Source organism: Peromyscus californicus, unplaced genomic scaffold (genome assembly GCF_007827085.1).
Source record: "Peromyscus californicus insignis strain IS unplaced genomic scaffold, ASM782708v3 Scaffold_7__1_contigs__length_154581171, whole genome shotgun sequence".
Taxonomy (NCBI): Eukaryota; Metazoa; Chordata; class Mammalia; order Rodentia; family Cricetidae; genus Peromyscus; species Peromyscus californicus.
The window spans coordinates 116,938,863-116,952,704 of NW_026294595.1; the positions used below are offsets into that span (position 1 = coordinate 116,938,863).

Here is a 13,842-nt window from a genome sequence, read left to right on the forward strand (position 1 = left end):
AACACTGTTGCCGTTACATTGGGTCTTGAAAAAACTTGCCTTCTCCTCTATGGGAGGAGAGTGTATATTCATTGAAGGAAAGGCTGTGAAGGACACAAAGAAGAGGAGCTGGAGATAGAGCATGTGTAGGTGAAAGGAGAGAATGGAGAAAAGGGGATTATTGGTGAAATTATTAAGGCCACTCCATGTAGTTAAAAGGGAGGTTTATTTTGTGGGGTAAAAGGTGTAGCTAGGAAGAGTTTCCATGTGCAGTACAGCCTAAGAAAATCTGGGAAGGCTCTGATCTAGGGCTGACATCAGAGGAGCATGGCCATGAGCAGAAGTGCCTGGGCTCTAGAGCCCCCTTGTTTAGTCACCATTGCAAATAGACCCCAGTATCAGCTAAATGTTGCAGTGGATCCCTAAGTGTGACTGCTGAGTGCCATCAGCTAACTTCTAACTTAGCAGTGGGATCTTGCTAGAATAGAGAGCTTAAGGAGCACACCCCCATAACTGTCCAGCATCCTGGTAAGTGTTGGGTACCAACTGATAGATAACAACATTGTTCTCACCCTCTACAGGTTAGACCCAGCTGAGAAGGCAGCTATAACAAATGTGGGATCAGGTATTGGCTTCAGCCTTAATGCAGGCAATGCAGAGCATCTGTTCAACCTGCTCCGATGGGTCTTCTCAGGCTGAGTTTCACTTCTGAAATGGTGACCTCAATATATACAGAACAGAATAAGTCACATCCTTTCTGTAGGCAAGTGGGGTTGAGATCAAGGTGAGCCAGGGCTCTTCCTTCTCCCAGACTCACTGAAGGAGACCGAGTTAGAAAGGGGCACAGCAGGGGATGGTCCCTCCCTTCCATACAAGGACTGAAAAATGAGTATTTCCTACAAATGGTAACGAATAAAATAAGGAGTGATTAGCAGAGGCCTGGCATTTTGTTAGTGATGACAATCACCTTTATGACCATCTCAGCCAGGAACAAGTTAGGCTAAGCACTGTACTCATTCACTGAAATGTGTTTAGATGGTTAGAACAATTTGCAGAACACTTAGAAATATGGTGAAGGTCAGTGGCTCTGCCTGGCATCAGATGGCAAACCTTGCTAGTATCTGAGGAGACTAGCAAATGGACCCTTCTCAGTGTAACTGCTGCATCCTTTCCTAGGATATCTCTGAAGATCAAACTTGTGAAGAGTTAGGGGCAAAACCACAATTGTTTTTCCCTGGAGAAGGTACCCCCTACAAGATGGTTGCCAACCAATGCATTGTTTCTATTGAAGGTGGTTTTCCAGAGCTGGAGTCCATTGTCAGTATAAATGTTGACATGCTGTGACTTATTCTTCCAAGCCTCTCCTTGTGACTCCTTAAAGCTTCTTTTACCTCCTCATTAAGTGGCTTTGTTCAGGAAACATCATCCCCTAATCCTGATATGACTCAGTGGTAGTTTCACTCCCTCCAAATGTGATCTCAGAATTGGCTGAGTCATAACATCTGGGAGGATAATGTGAAACCTATGTTACCAGGGACATTGTGACAGTGGCATTACGGTGAAATGTAAATACTAGTCACTCCACAAACATGGGGATTATGCTTTAGCCCTGTGACAGTCTCAAAGGCAAATAGAAATTAGTACATCCCAGAGAAGAGGAGGGGGAAAAAAGAAGTGAATCTGACTTATTTACTTATTTTATTTATTTATCTGTGTGTCTATCCTGACAATAATGTATGTACCTGCACCTATGCATGGCACGGTGCACACTTCTCATTCCTCTGATAATTCAGAAAAGCAGCCAGCTGTCTTCCATGTCTACAAGCTCAACACTGCTCTTGGCTCAGGGGCACATTGTAGTGTAGACCATGGCCTCTTATTTCTGCGATGCCCTCCTGCTATCGAACTTACAATATTTCTAGCTTAGTGTTCTCTCTTCCCGCCTCTCTTCCAAATCCTTCGGGCATTTTTATTTATAAGTCCCTCTGCTTAACACCCTGTGACTTTTATTCTCTTCCCTTAGCTTCCTGCTTGACTTCCTACCCTCATGGTGATGACTGGCTATCAGAGCATAACCTTGGAAAGGGTCAAAGGAAGCAAAGTCACCAGGCTTTTCTGGTGTGGTTTAATCATCTGTATTTGGATCCAGAAGAATTCAGAATTTTTTTTTGTACCAAGTTTTTTATAAGCACAGGCTGCAAAGGTCTCTTTAACATACCCAAGTCCACTCAGTCTCTTAATGTCATCATTTCTTTTCTTTCAAAAATGACACAGCATATGCAATCCTCTTCCCCTCTGACTTCTGAAAATTATTTTTAATATTTTAAAAATTGCATATGCTGGTGTCTGCTTGTGTGTGGGTAAGTCCACATGACTGAATGTATCCACAGAGGTCAGAGGCATTGGATACCTGGATCTGGAGATACAGGCAGTTATGAGCATCCAGATATGGAAGCTGGTACCCAAACTTGGTTCCCCTGGAAAAACGTATGTGCTCTTAAATGCTGAGCCATCTTTGTGCACCCCAGCACTAGTTTTGTATAAGAGGAAATATTAACCATTATAGCTTTAATTGAAGAATTACTAGTTTACTAAATATTTTTCTAAAATATTAAGCATAAAAAAATCAGTTTCTGAATATACCTTTACACTTATTTTTTTGTAATGCAATGGGTTCAAAAAGAAACAAACTATTTTGCCTGACAGCTCATGACCACAGTAAACTCTGATTTAATCCATTGCAATACCATACCAGTATTGACATTGTTGATAGTTTCAGACCACTAATTGAATTCCTAGCATCTGGTAATACACCTAGAAGCTAACACATTATGGAAACTATCATTTTATATATACGCACACACATATATGTATATGATTGTATACATATATACATACATACACACACACATATATATATAAAAGCATACACACACACATAGTTAATGACAGTTGTGTTCATTCCAACTTCTGATATTTTTTCTTACAAAATAATTGAAAGAATTGACTCCGTTATAGAGAACTTTAATGGAAATGCTTTTCACACTCTTCCTCAGTACTTGCAAAATTATATATGTACAATTCTCCTTGGCAAAAATCTGACTTTGTCCAGAAAATGTAGTTAATTTGATTTTTTTTACGCTTTTTTCTGAATAAAAATTTGAACCTGATGTTATCTATGACATTTCAAAGCTATTTCCCTCAAATTCGTACCCATTCTCTGGTTGTTGAGAAGTAATTTCCCATTTAACTGTTGCTTTTCTTTCGCTTGTCTCTTCCCTCTGGATGCTTTCCCAAGTGACTCTGTGCCTTTTGTGTCTCCTGGTTTCAATATGATATGGTTAGGTTCACATTTCTTTTTATTTCTTTTGGATATTTGCTGAATTTCTTGGGATGGGGATCAGCATCTTTTGTTAGTTTCAAAACTCCACACTCCTTTCCTCACCAAATAATATTAAAATATTACCCCATTACTGCTGTCCACTATTCCTCAGTACCTTCTGGATTTTAACCATGTTGTGAACCCTGCCCCCCCCCCCACTCCTTTTTTTCTGGCTCTTCTTTCTCAAATGCCTTCTGGTTATTTTTTTTTTTCAAGTCTGTTATTAAGTTTTCTAATTTTCTATATAATCCTATTCAATGTGATGTTTAGTTCACTTAATTTCTCATTACAGCAAACACCACCACCCCCTCGTGCTTCTTTTTTATAAGTTTTATTTGCAAAGGCATTTAGTCATTCTTTGGTTCAACAGCTACTTAAACTACAACTTTCTGTAATCTGTGTCAGGCATCACTGCATATGTCTGCTTCTGCGACCTTGGCTTCCGTAAGGTCATGCTTATGTTAAGTTCCTTTTTGTCTTCTTTTTCTCATTTTCTTGGGCTTTCATTTGTAGGGACTTTTTGTAGTTGGTTTATGAACTCCTTCATTTATATCTGGCTTCCTGAAATTTCTGAAGATGTCAGTTTAAGAAGACCTTAAATACGTATTTGACTTACTGTTTTATTTGCTAATGTTTATGCATGAGCAATTGCATAGACTCCATAAAATGTTAAAACTGGCAGGGGAAACATTTCCACTGTACTCATGAAGCAAGCATGGCCTGTCTATGCCTTACATCAGCGAGACCCAAGTGATCCTCAGAGTGGACTTTAATGTGCATAGTTGGCATCACCAGGGGACAAGTTTGACATGTACACACCAGGACTTCTTCCTAAGCCAGCAGGTTCAGACCCCCGAGCTGGAGCCAGTAATCATGTGGTTTGCAACCTTCCAGGTCATTCAGATGCATTGCTGGAGCTTCTGGTAGCACTGTTCTCCAGTATAGACCACTTGGTTAGAAGGTGCCTCCAAGAGCTTGCATATAACTAAATTCAAATTCTTTCCATTCTGACGTCTAAGGGGATCCCTAACTACAATGTCAGCTCAGCTATGTAGTCAGGAGTCACATAAAAACATTGATAGAAAGATAGAGAGATGCTAGATACAGATAGCACAGACATACAGCTATGAATATAAATGCATTCTACCTATAAATGTTCATACACACTATGTCTTCTGGAACACACACATTAATAGGTATGTATGTGTGTGTGTGTGTGTATTATTGACTCAAGAAATTATCTTGACAGAGGGGAAGATTTTTAAGAACATAAATATAAAATACTATATATTATATTTGAGCATAAATATATTATATACACATTTATAAAATAAAAGCAGGTTTTCATCTATAAAAATCACTAGACTGATGCCACTTTTCCATCATATTTTTACACGATGCCCTATTATTTTGACTCCTGCTCTGTAGTTGCCTCTACAGGGAATATTCAGCAAGTGTGCATGGAATGCTCAGTCTTCAGGAAATCTCACTCTTGTGACCCTAAATCAAGCAGCACTATATTACACATTAAAATATGAATGATCTCTTTAGTCAGATGAAATTCTTTGTGGAAACATTTTCAGAAATAAGAAAGGATGATATTATTTTGAATATTCTGTAAGCATTAGAGTTATTAACTTTTACTAAAATAATTTTTTCTGAGTCCTTGAACATGTACCTCATATTTCCTGAGAGGCAGAATTTTCCCTCTGCTCTATTATTTCCTTTGCATATTAAAGTATTGTGTGACATGCTGTTTGGTGAGTGGCTGGGTGGAAGGGGCATTCTATCTTTCAGAATGCCATGCAGCAGTTCATGCATTATATTCATAAGCATGATCTTTAATTTAATTTTTTTGACAAGTGCAGTGAAGGGTAAAATCAGGCAGTCATAATTCTGACTTTGCCATCACTCAAAGGAGCTCAGTGATTGACCAGCTTTGAAGAAGCAGAAATGAGGACGACAGCTTTCTTGAGAAAAAAAAAGCTTTGTGTCACCCTGTAGACTTTAAAATACGAAGAGTTTAAACAAACTAAATTTCTGTGGCAAAAATTAGAATTCAGTAAATGCCTACAACGCCATCTTGCTTTCAATTTGCTCTGTATTACCTGTGATCTGGGAGCACTTGGAGCTTTCCTCTGTCCGTAGAAACAGCCAACAATTTATTTGGTTTATTGCTGTGCCCTCCACGGTTACCCATTCCATGCAGCTGGGGGCATGATGCAGGATTAGCACTCAGATTCTAAAGCAAACTTAGAAAGTGTCAGCATTGTGACTTTCTCTGTGGTGAGAAGGCTGAGCTTGCCAGGGGAAGGGAGCCACATATCTTGTTGGAACAGGAGGCATTCCAGTTTTAAATGCCTGTTGCCATTGTTGTTAATACCGGTCCTCCTCATGTTTGGAGGTGTCCTACATAGGGTGATAAGATATATGTATGGTCCCTGCTACACATACAAACTTAAGTAAAATATGGGCAGACCTCCTGCCTTTTCAAATTCTGGTTCTATTTTAGGGAAGTTTTTCTAACCTAAGGCTTGTGTTCCCATGCACTGCAGTGGAAGGAGTAACCCTGCTTTGTGTGACCACAGGGAGACTTGAACAAGATGCTACATAGAAATTACCCAGCATATTTGCTGGATAGAGGAGCTAGTGGGTTGAAGCATATTGCATATAAAACAAGAAAAGTTCCCTCCCACAAAAAGTCACTTATTTTATTTATTAATCCTTGAAGTTACTGTTAATGTGATCAAAATATGTTGTAACTAGAGTAAGGTTGAAATGTACGGACTCAATCTCCTATCTCACTGGCTTTCTCTCATATTTCCCTTAAGTTCGTTCACTCAGTATTCCCCTCCCCCACGCCATTGCATTAGTTAAAAATAGACCTTCTCCCAGCCTGTTCTCTCCTTCAGATCTCCTCTTCAAATTATGCTTCCCAAGAAAGCACTCTATCTAAGCGTTTTCACAAGTGCACAGAATATTTTTTTTTCTACTTCCACTTACTACCTCCAAAACTTCAGAGAGGGTGTAGACTAGGTCAGGGAATGAAGGGCAAGCAGTCTTTGGTTATGGCTATTCAGTCATATCTTGCTGTTGAGACAGTCATTGTCAACCCTCCAGATCTCCTGCTTCCGAGGGAAACAAGGCTCTCTTCTCTGCCTCTGTCCTGTTCTTGTAGGTGAGTGTTTCTCAAGGTATGGGATGATAGAACCCTACAGTGGCATCTTCTAAAGCCCTCTCAAGATACTTGTGAAGGCAAGTGGCTTTCACAGAGAAGGATGTGCTTCCTAAAGTCTCAGTGTGCTTGTTATACAGAATGGGTGGGATCATTTGCAGCGGGGGAAAGAGATGGTACCAGGGTACCCACAGCATCCTTCCTCTAAACATGTCATGTCAGCAAAAGTCCCCACCATCCAGACGGAGTTTCTCCAAGCATTCAATGCACACCTTTTTGTTGAGTACCATAGGGGTGCTCCTTCTCTGTTGTTTCGCTTTCTCAGATTTTAGTTCCTCTTGTTTAGGTGTGGTCTGAAAATACTAAATGGAAAAAAAAAAAAAAAAAAAAAACAGAAACAAGTAACTCCGTAAGCTCTAAATAACTTTTACTATGATATGTTACAATCCTATTTTGTAAGTAGAAATTTTTAACCTCTTTTTGTGTCCACCTTATAAATTATTAACCAGAAATACAGTTGAGTGCAGAGATTATTTTAGGTGACTTGGACACCATGGGTTCTCGTGCATCCATTTCTGCATGAAAGGTGTCTTACTGTCGTCACACTGTGGGTATCAGCCAGCACCTTCCCTGTTAAGTGATGACCATGAAGTTTCTGTCATTCATGGCTGCCAACCTTAGGCAGCGAGGATGAAAGAACCAAAGGAAGAAAAGAAGAGGGGTGTGCTGTGACCTTCATGGCTTTGGGATTGGCCTAGCTAGGGCAACAGGGGAATAAAAAAACAACAGACACACACACAGAAAAGCTGGTATCCCAGTTCTCAGGCTGCAGTCCTCCTGAAAAAGGAAGCCGTGTTGGGACTCTGCACATATTGTCAGCTTTTGTACTTGGACCAGAGGACGGTCTTTCCATTCCTGTGGGACTGAAGCACTGGGGTCCTTGATGTGGTCACTTTCGTGTCAACCATACACCTTCACTTAGTACATCATCTGCTCCCCCAGAGGGAGGGAAGCGGTCATAGATAGTTAATGGAAACAAAACTGACCTAGGTAGGAAACAGAAGTCTGAATCTTACTTTTATCCTTTCAGAATGCAGTACAATCCTCCGTTTAGTCTTGTCTGATGTTTCTTTTAGATATCAAACTGAAAATCTACCTCAACATCAGACATATAAAAAAAAATGATTCTTTACGAGCTCTTTCCTGCATTCCTGGTGAATATTTATAGCCTTAATTCAATCAATCTGAATCATGCTTTTCATGGTCACACGGGCTTCTGAGAACACGGAGGGCCACCCTCTCTGGTCACAGATGAGAAAAAGTCTCTTTCATTTCTTTTTAGGCTTATTTTGTTTTACATGTATGAGTGTTTTGTCTGGAAATAGAATTACCTGCATGGATGGTGCCTATGAAGGGCAGAAGAGTGGGTTATATCCTCTGGGACTGGTGTTACAGAGGGTTGTAAGCCACCATATGGTACTGTCAACCAGGCCCAGTCCATGTTTGAAGAACTCATCTAAGTTGATACTAAGTAAGCTAATAAAAGAACAAAGGAAAAAAATCTATTGAACAGATTCCTACAGAGCATCTTCTAAATGTATTTAAAAGGTGTTTTTTTAAAGTTGTATAGATGCCCGTGAGTTATTTGGACTATATTTGTTTAAACCTTAAGTTCATCACAGAGGATGAGGTTCACATCCATTCACTTTTGTTTCATTGAAAACTCATAGGTATAGGGATGAAGCATTAGAGTGATCACACACACACACACACACACACACACACACACACACACACACACTCGAAGGTGTCACCACGACAATAGGACAATTGAGGACTTGTGATATCAGGTACTAACTTTTCAACAGAAAGCAGTTTTGTGTGTTTTGTCTTTAAAGAGCACTATTTTAAAAAAGAAACAGTGTTGGAATTTCATATTAAGGTTTGCATTTGTATTTCATAATTTCAGTTTTCTATTGCAGTGAAGTTGTGCTTTCCTACTATGCCAGAGAGAACCTTAAGATTGTCCACCCATATCAGAATTACCTGGACACACACCATAGTCTCCTAAGGCCTAGCTCAAGCGTGGCTATCCTTCCTCATATTTGTCACTCTGGAGCCATCAGAGCCAGTCTGGGAAATGAGCTCCCCGCCAGGGATCACTCTGCCTGAGGAATGATGCACGAAACCCTAGGGTACACTGTTCTCCTTGGGCACAAATGCTAGCAAATCCACTGGAAATATTTGTCATTTTTCCATCCTGAGAATTCTCCACTCAAGCACTAACAACCTTTGCCCCTGGCAGGAAGAAGGAAGACACACAGTGTGTGAGAAAATGGAGAGAGGTGAGGAGGTGGTGGTGATGCAGGGTAAAGTCGGGGCAGTTTTGTTGGGTGCTTCCTAAAGAGCTGCAAACTGCTCTCTTAGGGAGACTTGCTCATTCTTTCTAAGACAGCCGCTGTGGCCAATGCCGATGGTACCAGCTCTGCAACTAGGCCCTCCCTTCAGCAAATCAGGAAGCACATGGAGCTTGATGCAGAGTACCATTCCTCCTGGGAGCTCCTCACAATCTGCAAGAATAGTTACCAAACAAGAAGCAAGAAACAGAAAACAAACTTTTTTTCCTAAATAATTTGAGAGTCAGTTGCAAAGCCTCTGGCATCCCTCATCTTCAAATAGTTCACTGAGGATCTTATAGGACCCTGAGAATTCCTCTTATAAAAGGTCAAAAGCAGGGGACTGGGAAACAGCTGAGTGGGTGAAGTACTTGCTATGCCAGTGTGAAGACCTGAGTGCAGATCCCCAACATCCATACAACACCAGCACTGGGTGGGGGTGGGCGTGGGGGGCTTGCAGGCCAGCCAGCCTAGACAAAATGTCAAGTTCATATTCAGTGAGAGATCCTCTCTCAAAAACCAACGTCATAGAAGCAATTGAGGGAGATAAATGACATCAGCTTCTGGCTTTTGCATGTGCCTGTAAGGATGAGTGTAATTGCATGCACACTCCTTGTGCGCGCACACGCAAGCATGAACACTGATACAGCACTACTTTCAGACCCTAACAAGGTTTCACCAGTTTCCCAGTGATGTCCTTTATAAACCAAAGATCCTCTGCAAAAGCCAAGGACTCTACCCTGTTGTCATGTATCCTTGTCCTCCAGCCTGGAATGGCTCTTCTGATACAATTTGACTGTAGGATTCTTGACACTTTTGAACACTGTAAGACAGTTTTTATTATATCATTTCTTTCTCTGTCTCTCTGTGTGTATCTGTGTGTCTGTCTGTCCCCTCCCCTCCTCGTGTGTGTGTGTGTGTGTGTGTGTGTGTGTGTGTGTGTGTGTGTGTGTGTGTGTGTGTTTGTGTATGTGTGTGTGTATGTGTATGTGTGCGTGTACAGGTACTACAGTGCTCATGTTGAGATTATTGGACAATTTCAGAGTTGATTCTCTTCTTCCACTGTGTGGATTCCAGGGATTGAACTCAGGTCATCAGGCTTGGCAGTAAATGCTTTTATCTTCTGAGCCCACAGCAAGATCCATTGTGATATGGAAGCGATTCTGCGATTTCCTGCTGGGCTTTCTGCCAGGTTGATGAGTCTCTGGATGAGACACTATCTAGTTCTGTGTGTAGAGATCAAAATGTATTATTCTAGTAAGGTCTACATGGGCAATCTCTCTGTTTGTGCTTCCAGATCACTCTCCAACTTGCTTTGTATTTTGAAGCTGATGACCCCTTTACTGGACTCCCTCTCCTTCTCGCTTTGGGTTGTTTTACCAGTTTCTTGATTGTGTTTTGTGCTTCCTAAGGAAGACCTTTTATTTTGGACCTTTTTGCTCTTTATTAATGAAATTTTCATAGCAAAACTGCATAGTGCATGTTTTTGTATTTCAGTCTTTTGGTGGGTGTGGAGCAAGGAGTAATTAAAGTAATTTTTGTTTCCATGTGCATGTGTGTGTGTGTGTGTGTGTGTGTGTGTGTGTGTGTGTGTGTGTGTGTGTGTGTTTTACCCTGCCGATGAACAAATGTCTGGCTCCCATTTAGAAGTCATAGGCTGTATAGCGGGAACTTTTGGGAGAACACTAGTGGGGGCAGGAGAAGAGCACAATGACTTTGACCTCCTAGCTGAGCCAGCAAGCACTATTTTCCTTAGGCAACTTGAAGGTGGCCCTCTCCACCTCCAGCTCTTGTTCAGTTATGATGAACCACCTCCTAGGGCTGATGTTGGTAATGGCTCCCTCCATCGTTAGCTCCAGGGATCTTCACAAAGCTTCATTGGCCCCCTTGATTCTGCCTCGTCATTTAAACTTTCCCTTCAATGAACTCTTCACACTCTCCAATGTGCCCTCCCTCCCTTCCCTTTGGGACCCTGGCAGTTCTGTCTCTCCTGCAGTCCTCATCACCACCTCCTGGCACCTGGCCTTGGAAAATCACTTTAACCACACACTGACTTAACTCCCTTCTTTCCCCTTAATGGAGTCTTTCTCTTGTTTTAAATCTTACTCAGCAGCTGTGTTTGTCTTTGAAAATGTGCCTCTGAGTTGGTAGCTCAGTGATCTTCATATCCATCTGAGTTGGACTTTTGTCATCTTGACACAAATTAAAATCATCTAGGAAAAGAAAACCTCAATTGAGAAAATGCCTTCCATTAGACTGGCCTGTTGTCAAGTCTGTGGGGGGCATTTTCTTGATTAATGATCGATGTAGAAGGGCCCAGACAAGTGCGGATGGTGCCATACCTGGGCAGATACTCGTGGGTTGTTGTATTAGTCAGGATTCTCTAGAGTAAAAGAACTTACAGAACGAATGAATATATAGTTTTTATATGGGGGATCTATTAGAATGACTTACAGGCTGCATTCCAGCTAATCCAGCAATGGCTAACGATCAACAGAAAGTCAAAGAATCCAGTAGCTGCTCAGATATCTCAGCTGATCTTCAGTATCTGCTGGAATCCTGAAGAAGAAAGCTTTAAGTAAGCCAGTGAAGGGATGGTGCTAGCAAGGTGAGGGCAAGCAGGCAGAGAGCAAAACCTTCCTTATTCTAACACGAAGTGTGGCCCAGGTTAAAGGTATGTCTTTCTGCCTCAAAAGCCAGATTCAAGGCATGTCTTCTCCCATCTTGAAACAGCTGGATTAAAGGTGGGTCTTCCTAACTCAAAGATACAGATCAGAAGTAGATATTTCTGTTTCAAATTTAGCAAAAACACCCCTCACAGGTGTTTACTCCATTTGGGGGTTTTAGGTCCAGATGTAGTCAAGTTGACAACCAAACATAGCCATCACAGTTTTATAAGAAAGTCATGAACACGTCACAAGGGACCACAAGTGTTCCTCTATATCCTCTGCTTCAGTTCCCACCATGGCTTCCCTCCCTGATGGACTACGAGTTATAAACTTGAATGAACTTTTTCCTCTCCAGGTTGTTTTGGGCCATGATTTTTTTTTCCAGCAACAAAAAACAAATTAGAACATCAGTACACAGTGTATTTTCATTCTGTTGATTGAGGTGGTTAACAAAGACTCTGGGGTTCTAGGAACGAGAAACAGAGACCCTACTTTTGATGAAGGCTAGCAAAGCCACATTTTCAAACAGCAAACAAAATAAGGAATAGAATGTATACTACTATTGCTGCCTTTTTTAGGAAACACAGTCTACTCCAGTGTCTACCATACATACACAATTAAGTCAATCACAGTTGTGGGATGAGTTCAAAAGAAAACACTGGTTCCTGCTAAAAGAGAGTAAGCAAAGATACACAGATGTGAAATCTGGAGTCTACAGTCCAGAATGAGGACATCACAGTGGAGGGGGCTGGGGCAGCTAAAGCTGTGGCTTCCTGTGGGTGATGACTAACCTCACTAAGTCTCTGGTGCCTGTCAACTGAAGGATTTCATTTTACGGTCTTGATGATCCCTTCAGCCTGGTTCTGTGAAAGGTTGAAATTCAGTCATACAGCCATAGATTCATCATTTGTGTTTCCGGTTTAAAGTCATTCTTCCACAAAATTCGCTGACTCAAAATCCATTGCTTTTGCTGAGAGGACAGTCACACTCTGCTCTCCGTGCAGCTCTACTAAATCAAGTGTGAGCTTTGAGTCTTCCGTGGCATTGAGGCTTATTTCAAGAGTTATTCTTCCTTTGTGTGTGAAAATTTGCATTTTAATGTGTGCCATCAACAAAGTATCAGGAAATCGGAAATTGTGCTGCAGCCAAGTCACAGGGATTGGTGTGTGTATGTTTGAGTGCATGTGAGTGAGTGTGTGTGTGTGTGTGTGTGTGTGTGTGTGTGTGTGAGTGAGAATGTGTTTGTGTGAGTGAGTGTGACCGCTCTTTTTCTCTAAGTGACAGGTTTTAAGTGTAGATGGCATAGGAACACTAGATCCAATGAACGGGTATTAGAAATTAAATGAGAAGCCAGCTAAGAGGCAATCCCAGGGCAGCTCCCAGACATTCTTAGAAAGTATCATCATATCCAAGTGCTACACTTAGTAGGCCCTTTCTGATGATGGCTGAAGCCCTGATATGAGCACATGAGATGGCACACATCTCTGGATTTGTAGATCAGTGATTTTTTTCAAGTGCCCAATGTATTACTGGTGAGCAAGCAAGTGTGAGAAGTATTAGCAGCCTACTGTAGGCCAAGAGACTCATTCAAGGACAGGAAAAGCATTTCAAAGGCTTTTAGAGGAATCTGCATCTAAAGAGTTTGCATGACACTGGTTCTGGAAATTCAACCATTCCAAGCCTCTCCTGTCTCTGTCCTCTGCCCCCATCTTTGTCCTCTGCCTGTCTCCCTCTGAATAAATCCTGGTGCAGATATTCTATCTCTCTGGGGGCAAGACCGATTCAAACTGTCATCTCATCAGGCCAGTGAGAACAAGCTACTATTTTTGGATAGCTTCAGCGAAAGTGCAGAAGCTATGTTTTCTTATTTCTGATTGGCCAAATTTGGTCATGTGCCTATTCCCTGAGCTTATCATTGTGGCCAGAGGGAGTCAATGTTCTACCTAGGCCTGGGTCTCCCAGCAGTTCTGGGTCGGGGATAGGGAAAGGGGGAAAGCATTATCAATTGCATTCAGACTCGTGGATTGAAAGTGGAAGCTGCATGGTTCCCTAGAGGAGAACAAAGCAACTATCAGCTGGGGGAAAATGGCTGGTTTGTTTGCAATCTACTCTCAGTGAATACTAACTGGTGGTCAAAATCTTATGTACTGTCCCTTTTTTATAAAAGAGAAATTAATGCTATGTGTAATGACATAGTTTGTAGTCTTTCCCCACCCCAATTCCGCTCTTGCTCAATCATCT

The 13,842-nt window shown here is 41.5% G+C and overlaps 1 protein-coding gene across 3 annotated transcripts in view; it reads left to right on the plus strand.

Annotated features, from left to right (window-relative positions):
- Nucleotides 1-13,842, plus strand: part of Macrod2 (mono-ADP ribosylhydrolase 2) — a 1,966,896-nt gene that overhangs the window by 1,797,562 nt on the left and 155,492 nt on the right. The gene's annotated exons all lie outside the window — the stretch shown is intronic.